This window comes from Hordeum vulgare, chromosome 7H (genome assembly GCF_904849725.1).
Source record: "Hordeum vulgare subsp. vulgare chromosome 7H, MorexV3_pseudomolecules_assembly, whole genome shotgun sequence".
Classification (NCBI taxonomy): domain Eukaryota; kingdom Viridiplantae; phylum Streptophyta; class Magnoliopsida; order Poales; family Poaceae; genus Hordeum; species Hordeum vulgare.
In genome coordinates, this window is record NC_058524.1 from 129,201,441 (window position 1) to 129,211,553 (window position 10,113).

The window sequence follows — 10,113 nt, forward strand, 5'->3', positions numbered from 1 at the left end:
ATCGAACCGGTATCTAATACCATCGTGCTACTAGGAGTACTAGTAAAGTACACATCAATATCATTTATATCAAATATACTTCTATTGACTTCACCAGCCTTCTCATCTACCAAGTATCTAGGGTAGCTTCGCCTCAGTGACCATTCCCCTCATAACAGAAGCACTTAGTCTCGGTTTGGGTTCAATCTTGGGTTTCTTCATTAGAGGAGCAACTGGTTTGCCGTTTCATGAAGTATCCCTTCTAGCCCTTGCCCTTCTTGAAACTAGTGGTTTTAATAACCATCAACAATTGATGCTCCTTCTTGATTTCTACTTTCGCAGTGTCAAACATTGTGAATCGCTCAAGGATCATCATATCTATCCTTGATATGTTATAGTTCATCACGAAGCTCTAGCAGCTTAGTGGCCGTGACTTTGGAGAACCATCACTATCTCATCTGGAAGATTAACTCCCACTTGATTCAAGCGATTGTTGTACTAAGACAATCTGAGACCATGCTCAACGATTGAGCTTTTATCCTTTACCTTGTGGACAAAGAATCTTGTCGGAGGTCTCATATCTCTCAACAAGGGCACGAGCATGAAATCTCAATTTCATATCTTAGAACACCGCTTATGTTCCGTGACGTTTCAAAACATCTTCGGCGCCTTGCTTCTAAGCCATTAAGTATTACGCACTGAACTATCACGTAGTCATCAAAAACGTGTATGTCAGAAGTTCGCAACATCCACAGACGACGCTCGAGGTGCAGCACACCGAGTGGTGCATTAAGGGCATAAGCCTTCTACGCAGCAATGAGGACAATCCTCAGTTTTACGGACTCGGTCTGCAAAGTTGCTACTATCATCTTTTAACTAAATTTTCTCTAGGAACATATAAAAACAGTAGAGCTATAGCGCATGCTACATCATAATTCGCAAAAACATTTTGGCTATGTTCGTGATAATTAGAGTTTAACTGATCAAATTACTTAATAAACTCCCACTCAAAAAGTACATCCCTCTAGTCATTTGAGTGGTACATGATCCAAATCCACTAACTCAAGTCCAATCATCACGTGAGTTGAGTATAGCTTCAGTGGTAAGCATCTCTATGCTAATCATATCAACTATACCAATCATGCTCGACCTTTTGGTCTCTTGTGTTTCGAGGCCATGTCTGCACATTCTAGGCTCGTCAAGTTTAACCCGAGTGTTCCGCGTGTGCAACTGTTTTGCACCCGTTGTATGTGAACGTTGAGTCTATCACACCCGATCATCACGTGGTGTCTCGAAATGACGAACTATCGCAACAGTGCACAGTCGGGGAGAACACAATTTCTTCTTGAAATTTTAGTGAGAGGTCACCTTATAATGCTACCGTCCTTCTAAGCAAAATAAGGTGCATAAAAGGATTAACATCACATGCAATTCATAAGTGACATGATATGGCCATCATCTTGTGCTTCTTGATCTCCATCACCAAAGCACCGGCATGATCTTCTTGTCACCGGCACCACACCATGATCTCCATCATCATCCCGCCATCGAGGTTGTCATGCTATCTATGCTATTACTACTAAAGCTACGACCTAGCAATATAGTAAACGCATCTACAAACACAAACGTTAGTTTAAAGACAACCCTATGGCTCCTGCCGATTGCCTTAGCATCGACGTGCAAGTCGATATTAACTACGCACATGAAAACCTATCATGGTGATGTTCATCTATGAGAGGGAGATCGGATCCACATACCCTTGTACATCGCTAAGCGGAAGCATTAATAAACGCGGTTGATGTAGTGGTACGTCTTCACGATACGTCCCTCGAACCGTCCCACGAACCATCTTGCAATCCGTCCCATGATCCGTTCTGATCTAGCGCCGAACGGACGACACCTCTGCGTTCAGCACACGTATAGCTCGATGACGATCTCGGCCTTCTTGATCCAGCAAGAGAGACGGAGAAGTAGATGAGTTCTCCGGCAGCATGACGGCGCACTGGTGTTAGTGATGATCTATTCCTGCACGGCTCCGCCCGAGCTCCGAAGAAATCTAATCTACAGGAAGAACTACGAGGTGTAGGTTTGAGTTGCACGTGGCAAAGTTGTGTCTCAAACAGCCCTAAACCTCTAGTATATATAGGAGGAGCCAAGGGGTGGGGCAAAGCCCTAGGCGCCGGCCAAAGGAGGCCCTCCTTGGGTCGGCCGAAGTGGGAGGGAGGAGTCCTTCTCCAATCCCACTTGGATTAGGACTCCTTCCTTATTTTCCCACCTCTTTTGGATTTTCCACTTTTTCCTCATGGGCTTTCCTTGGATGACTTTGTCGGCCCATTATACCTTATTGTGCATCCAATAAACCCATGCGGACCCTTGGGGCGTGGTGGCCCCACCCAGTGGGCCCCGAAACCCATTCGTCACTCCCAGTACACTGTCGGTAATGCCCGAAAACTTTCCGGAATCCGAATACCAACTTCCTATATATCAATCTTCGTTTCCGGACCATTCCGGAAACCCTCGTGACGTCCGTGATCTCATCCGGGACTCCGAACAACCTTCGGTCACCAACACATATAACTCAACTATACTAAAACATCATCGAACCTTAAGTGTGCAGACCCTGCGGGTTCGAGAACTATGCAGACATGACCCGAGACACTTCTCGGTCAATATCCAATAGCGGGACCTGGATGCCCATACTGGATCCTACATATTCTACGAAGATCTTATCGGTTGAACCTCTGTGCCAAGGATTCATATAATTCCGTATAACATTCCCTTTGTCCTTCGGTATGTTACAGCCCGAGATTTGATTGTCGGTATCCCTATACCTATTTCAATCTCGTTACCGGCAAGTCTCTTTACTCGTTCTATAATACAAGATCCCGTGACTCACACTTGAGTCACATTGCTTACAAGGCTTGTGCATGACGTTGTATTACCGAGTGGGCCTCGAGATACCTCTCCTTCACACGGAGTGACAAATCCCAGTCTTGATCCATGCTAACTCGACGGACACCTTCGGAGATACCTGTAGAGCACCTTTATAGTCACCCAGTTACGTTGTGACATTTGATACCCACACAGTACTCCTCCGGTGTCAGTGAGTTACATGATATCATGGTCACAAGAATGAATACTTGACACGCACAAAACAATTGCAATAAAATGACACGATCACATGCTACGTTCATAGTTTGGGTCTTGTCCATCACGTGATTCTTCTAATGATGTGATCCCGTTATCAAGTGACAACACTTGTCTATGGTCAGGAAACCTTGACCATCTTTGATCAACGAGCTAGTCAACTAGAGGCTTACTAGGGACACTGTTTTGTCTATGTATCCACACATGTATTTGTGTTTCCAATCAATACAATTATAACATGGATAATAAATGATTATCATGAACAAAGAAATATAATAATAACTAATTTATTATTGCCTCTAGGACATATATCCAACAATGTATACACGAGCATAAGTCTGGATCACCTCGTCATTTGCGTCCTCAGGACAATGAGCAAAGTTGGCGACAATCCAAGTGAAAGAAGCATTAGCCGGGACCCTATCTTTCTTCCCTCCATCTTCTACCTCCGGCTCTCGAGGTGACATACCAATAAGGGCCTCCATTCGGTGCCGCCATCCCTCAAAATCAGTTCTCATACAAAGAGGCTTTCCCTCGATCGAAAGTGCGGTGATCATGGAAACATCTTGAAGAGTCACTGTCATCTCTCCTGTCCGGAGGTGAAAACTATGGGTCTCCGGCCTCCACCGATCAGTAAGTGCACTGATTGCCGCAGCGTCAGGTTGGACGTTGACCGACTCACAAGCTGAATGAATGGAAGGAGTCATATCATCTCGATATATGGTGTGTACCGCACATTGTATGTCATGACATTCGATGCCCCGTGAGACCGAATCTTCAAGGGCATAAGCTTCTGCAAACATAGAGGAGTGATATGATTACAGTTTCATCTTATTAAATAAATACATGATTTTGGCCGATTCGACCATCAGGGCCCCCGCGTCACTCCTAGGGGCGACTCGGATGGCGAAACCCTAGCCGCCACCCAAGCCCCCTCCTTCCCCTCCCTCCCCTCCCTCCCCTCGCCGCCGCTGGAGGATGCTGGTGGGCGAAGCCCTCGTCGGTGGACGGCGGCGGCGGGGCCCTTGTTTGCGTGCTCGCGCGCTGGAGCGGTGGGAATGTGCTCGCGCGCTGGAGCGGTGGGAGCGTGGTGGCGCGTCGGAAAGCTATCCGCGTGCAGGAGAGGTCGAGATGGCGTGGTGCGTGTGCGCGGAGCCGCTGCTACGGCTGCTGCCGGCCCCTGCAGCGAGCGGCAGAGCTGGGGGCGCCCAGATCTGGGCCGCACGGGCCCGCCTTGGCCCGAGTCAACCACTCTACCCCCACCCACCCTTCTCCCTCCTCCCACCCCTCCCAGCCGCCGCCGGTGGTTGCCGCTGGGTTGTGCACGCACGCGGTGACTCTGACGGTTGCTGTGATGTTGTGCCACGGCGAATCCCGGTGGCGGAGGCTGCGGGCCGGCGCGGTGCAGGTGATCGTTGTCGCCTGCTGGACGCGCTCCCGGTGGTGGCCGGCCTGCTGGCGCTGCGCTGGCCGGTGCCCAAACCTGCGACTACTGACGTTCCTAGGCTTCCCTCTCCATGTGCTTCCATCTTCTCCAACGTTCTTCGTCATGTCCGGTCTGCATCTGCATCTGAGGTCCTTGCTCATGGGTCGGGGCGAAATCCCGGCACAGCAACGGCATGTGCTGTCAACGGCGACGCCCGAGGGTGCCGTCACCTCCTTGGAGGCGTTGGCATGACCCCTGACCGGACCTCCTCCTCGAGCACCGGGATAAATCCTAGGTCCGGCCTCCTGGACCGGGCAGCGGCGGCGTCTCAACGCCGTTACCCTCTTGAGGGCGCTGCTTTGGCTGCAAGCGGAGTACTTGATGCGGCAGATGGTGGCTGGTGATGCACCGTTGGCGTAGACGGCTGAACAGGGAGCAGGTTGTTTGGCAGCGCCGGCCCTCCCCCAACGATTGCTACACCAGTTCCTATCAGGCCCTGCCTTTCACCCACCGATCCTAGGCACATGGGTGTGAGGTACGTTGGCCTGGGCAGTCCTGGAGCTGCAATTGTCCCTAGAGGTGTCTTGCAATGGCGGGAGGGCGAGGCCTAATGTCGTTGTGTGTCTGTAGCTGAGGGCACCTCCTTACCTAGTTGTAGTCGCTTGGTGAGGACGGTCGTGTGTGTGTGTGTGTATGTGTGTGTGTGTCCCTCCTTTCTGGAGGTTGTACCCCCGATGTCTTCTTCCTGTTCAATGCAATGAAACGCAAATTCTTTTGCGTTTTCTCGAAAAAAATACATGATTTTCGAACATATGTTTTACTTACCATTTGCTTCTCCGACATGAAATAGGACCGGTAGTCAACGTCATAGGCATCATTCAAAAGCGACACCATCCTACATATCACAAAAAAATACACTTATGAATCTACTCATCTTCAAAAAAAATACTCATATGAATCTACTCATCTACTAATCCACTCATCTGCTCATCCACTCATCTACTAATCCACTCATCTACATATTACTAAAAAATTACTCATATGAATCTACTCATCTTTAAAAAAATAACCATAATACGCATATCCTCATAAAATCCACGCCATCTACTCATAGGAATAGTCATATAACACAACTACTCATCTAGGATTCATAAAATAGGACTAACTCCTCATCTACATTTCAAATCCAATCAAAATATGGCTCTCAACCTAACTAACCCAAATCTGAAAAATACGCAATACTATTTGGATAGATAGATGGGAAACTGAAGAGATTACCTTGTAGACAAGTTTGGGGGATAAATCCACGGAAGAAATCACCAGATCTGAAGCATTTAGAAGAGGGAATTGAGATGAGAAGAAAAGTCAGCCGCTGGTTTCAAAAACGAATGGGAGGGCGTAAGTGCATCTAGTGCCCCTTAGTGATTTTGGTGGTTTGAAGACGTATAGGTTAAGTATCTAATGTGTTTATGAGTGTACACAAGATCTATAAGTCATTGAGGAGTTTGAGATATTTGATGAATATCGACCCCTAAAAATATATATCTTCGGTTGAAGAGATTGGTCTGAAGCTGAAGAAATGAATCGCGAGGAATCTGCGATGAAATTGATATTCCTCATGAAGATACTAAAATTGAGGAATTCGTTGTGTCCTGAAGAAAATCATTTTGAAGACTTTGAAGCATGAAGATTTACTCTTTTTGTTTTATTTTCTTCGCATTTGATAATAGGAACACCGTACTGTTAAAGGGGGTCGAAGTTACACTCTGGAAATAATTTCCTCATGATGCTCAACCCAAGCCTAATCCTACCAAAGGCCTCAAGTGAGGAATATGAGTGACATGAGGACCCTCAAAGTTGAGGGTTCCGACCGTTTCGATAGCCACGCCAAGTCATTGGTCTTATCCACACCAACGGTCATATTATTTAAGGGCATTAGTGTCAAATCATGTCGGGATACTCCCAGGCTATAAATAGCCGCCCCCACAACCATTAGCTGGTTGGCTGCTCCGTTAGAAACTGACACTTGTCATAAGAGCAACCCAAATTCCTCAGAGTCTTCGAGAGTAAATCATCAGTGAAGAAATACCCCATACACCGAAACCACAAACCAAACCTAGTGATTGAGCATCACTGAAGAAGTTGTTCCTATGTCGGACTGAAGCCTTTTACCTTTGAGGACTGTGCATCCTCCAGACGGTTAGGTGTCATGGTCTAGAGCTTTCCAGCAATCAATTGTGGATCGTCGGGTGACCAAGTTTGTCAAAGTTTGGAAGTCTGCCCTGAAGACTTACCACGAGTGTTGGGCGACGACTGTGTGTTCTTAGCCCAAGGAGAACACGGTAGGGACTGTGTGTCCCGGGACTGTGTGTCCTTTGGTTTCAATACCAAGCCGCTCCAAACCATATGTACGACTGTCACAGTAGTTGGAACTGGGTCATCAACTACTGTCTTCACTCAGAAACGGGTTCTAATTCCTCAACTCCTTACTTTCCTCAAATTATCTGTTGATGACTTTCACTGCTACTGTTTGAAGAATTTGCTGAAGACTTTCTCTGAATTTCCTCAACCCCAAATTCTTCACGCCAGTTAATCCTCATCTGTATTTTGTGTGCCTGCTCACAGTGCAATCTGTTTTCACATTCCTCACTCTGAAAAATTGTTGTTGTGAAACTTTGCACTTCTGATTCTTTACTGTTTCCACTGTAAGTTAGTCATCGGTGAGGAATTTCCACAAAAGGAATTTCCTCAGTGATGAAATTCTAAAAATCTCCTATTCACCCCCCTCTGGTCGATATAACGCACTTTCAATTGGTATCAGAGCAAGGTACTCCCTTGTTCTGTGTGATTTTGGTTTAACCACCTGGAATTTTAGTTATGTCGACTGCAGGCATGTTTAAGGTGACTGCAGCATGTCCTACCTTCGAAGGAAAGAACTTTCCCTTCTGGAAGAACAAGATGCAAATGCATCTACGAGCTATTGATAATGATCTCTGGTATATTGTGGAATATGGCGTCCACATCATCTCTGCTAGTGTCTCTGCTGCGGATGTGAATAAATTCAAGCAACTCGATTCTCAAGCGAAGAACATCATCTGTGGACATCTGAGCCGAGGCCAGTTTGGAAGAGTGAGTGCTTTGGGCTCTGCAACACTGATCTGGGAGAGACTGTGCAAAGTAAATGAAGGAGTATCAACCCAGCGTGACTCTCGTGTTGACATTCTTCGCAATCTCTTCAATCGCTTCAAGAGGCATGACAATGAAAGCTGCCAAGACACCTTTGATCGCCTCACTGACATATCAAATGAACTGCAAGCACTGGGAGCTAGAGACATTACTGATCACGAAGTTGTGAAGAAACTGCTGAGATCTTTGGATTCTTCATTTGATACTTTAGTTCTGATGATTCAAGAAAGACCAGACTACAAGATGCTTGATCCAGCTGATATACTCGAAAGGCTAAATACTCATGAATTCCAGCTAGAAGAAAAGAAAGATCTATATGGACCAAGCTATTCCAGACCACGTGCACTGAAGGCTAGAGCAATTTCCTCATCTGAAGAAGAAGACTCAGATGACAGCATTGGTGACCCTGAAGAATTTGGACAGGAGCTTGCAATGCTCGTGAGGAAATTCCAGAGGTTTACACGACGTGGCCAGTTCGATAAATCTTCAAGAAGAGACATGAGGAAATCAGAATCTTCATCTGAGGACTACAAGAAAAGAACCTGCCACAAGTGCAAGAAATCAGGTCATTACATTGCTGATTGTCCCCGTTGGGGAAAGGAATCAAAGAAGAAGAAATACAAAGATGACAGTTCTGATGACTCGAAAAGAAGAAGAAATCTTCAAAATCCTCATCTTCAAAGCCCTCATCGCACAAGAAGACTAGTTTCAGAAAGGCTCGGACACTTATTGGCAAGGAAATGGACTCCGAGGCAGAATCAGAGGAATGTGATGAAGAAGAGGGTTCTGATGAAGACTCAGAATCCGGACAGGCTAGTTTTGCACTGGAAACCACTTTCGTCAGCAAGTCAATCTTCAATCTTGAAGAAAATGATTGCACTCCACACTGATGACTATGTTGATGACTTCGCTCCAACCTATTGCTTCATGGCAAAAGGTTCAAAGGTACCAAATAATGCCTCCTCCTCTGATTCAAGTGACTGTGAACCTGATGATTATAAAAAAACCCAGTTACAGTAAACTTGCAATCATTGCCACTAAACAACAAACTGCCCTGGAAAAGCTTCAGAAACTTCTAGATAAAAGTGATGATCTGTTGAATGATGAAATGAACCTTACCCAAATCCTCACTGAAGATGTGAAAAGTCTTCAGTCCAGATTTGATAATCTTCAGGATCGTTATGATACACTCCTCGCTGATCATGAGAAGCTTTCCTATGAATTTATTCAAAGGAATCTTGATCTAGATAAGCTGAGGACGTCTCATGATGATCTTTGTATGGAAAATGATTCATTACTAGCTCAACAGATCAGCGCTGGTCAAGTTGAATTCATTCCTCCATGTCTTAAATGCATTGAACGTGAAACTGCTAATTCTTCACCAGAATCATCAAATGCTTCTATTGCTACAAATTCTTCAACTGCACATGTAGTGTCTATTTCCTCACTTGAGGAAAATACAAATGTTACTGATGAAAATGCAGGGTTGAAGGAATTGTATGTGACAGGCATATACAAAAGCCTCAAAGGACATGAAACCCTTTGTGATGTGCTCAAAAAGCACATCTTGAACAGGAACCCGAGGAAAGAAGGAATTGCCTTTGAGAGGAAATTAAATGCTGATGGATCTTATTGGAAACCTGAGCAGTATCCCAAAACCTCATGGGTTGCTGATACTGGGCCTCCTTTTGATCCATCTAATCTAACTGGCTTTTCATGTGAATTATCCTATTCCTCAGATGAGTCATTTGACTCCAACTATAAATTGTTCAAAAATATTTGCTCGATATGTTGGAACTAACTGCAGGAATGGCCCTCCCTTGAGGAAAATCTGGGTTCCCAAAAGCTGTCTTGAAAATCTTCAGGTGAATGTCCTCATGACACCACCACTCAAGAATCTGAACCCTAGATCAAATTCCTCAGGAGAACCAAAGTCTTCAAGAGGATTAAAATCCTCAACTGGTCAAAATTATGCTCGTACCCGTGCTAATGCGTCTAACATGCAGGGAAACTACAAGGAATATGAATATGAGTGTTACTCTTCAAATCATTATGTTCATAAATCCTCAAACCAGTTCTCTGCATATTCATATGAGTACTTTAACCCCCCTACTGTTAAGAGAAGTGTGTTAGCTTCAATGCCACCTTTCTCATATGGTGCTCGCAGGATGATGAATGCTTTGCCACCCCTTCAGATATGGGTGGTGAAGAAATCGAACTAATCACTTCTGCAGGTCAGGTCTCCAAATGAAAATCATCATCTGAAGAATTTGCTGGAGACCTTAGGAAATGCTTGATAGGACGCAAGCTAATGTTGATGAAATAGAAATATTTCACACGTCCTTATAATTCTGTTGTGATGAAATTCTTATCTG

At 45.4% G+C, this 10,113-nt stretch overlaps 1 pseudogene; it reads left to right on the top strand.

The window, feature by feature from the left end:
* The first annotated feature begins 4,104 nt into the window (after positions 1-4,104).
* LOC123413021 lies at positions 4,105-4,804 on the top strand (annotated as a pseudogene).
* The last annotated feature ends 5,309 nt before the right edge of the window (positions 4,805-10,113 follow it).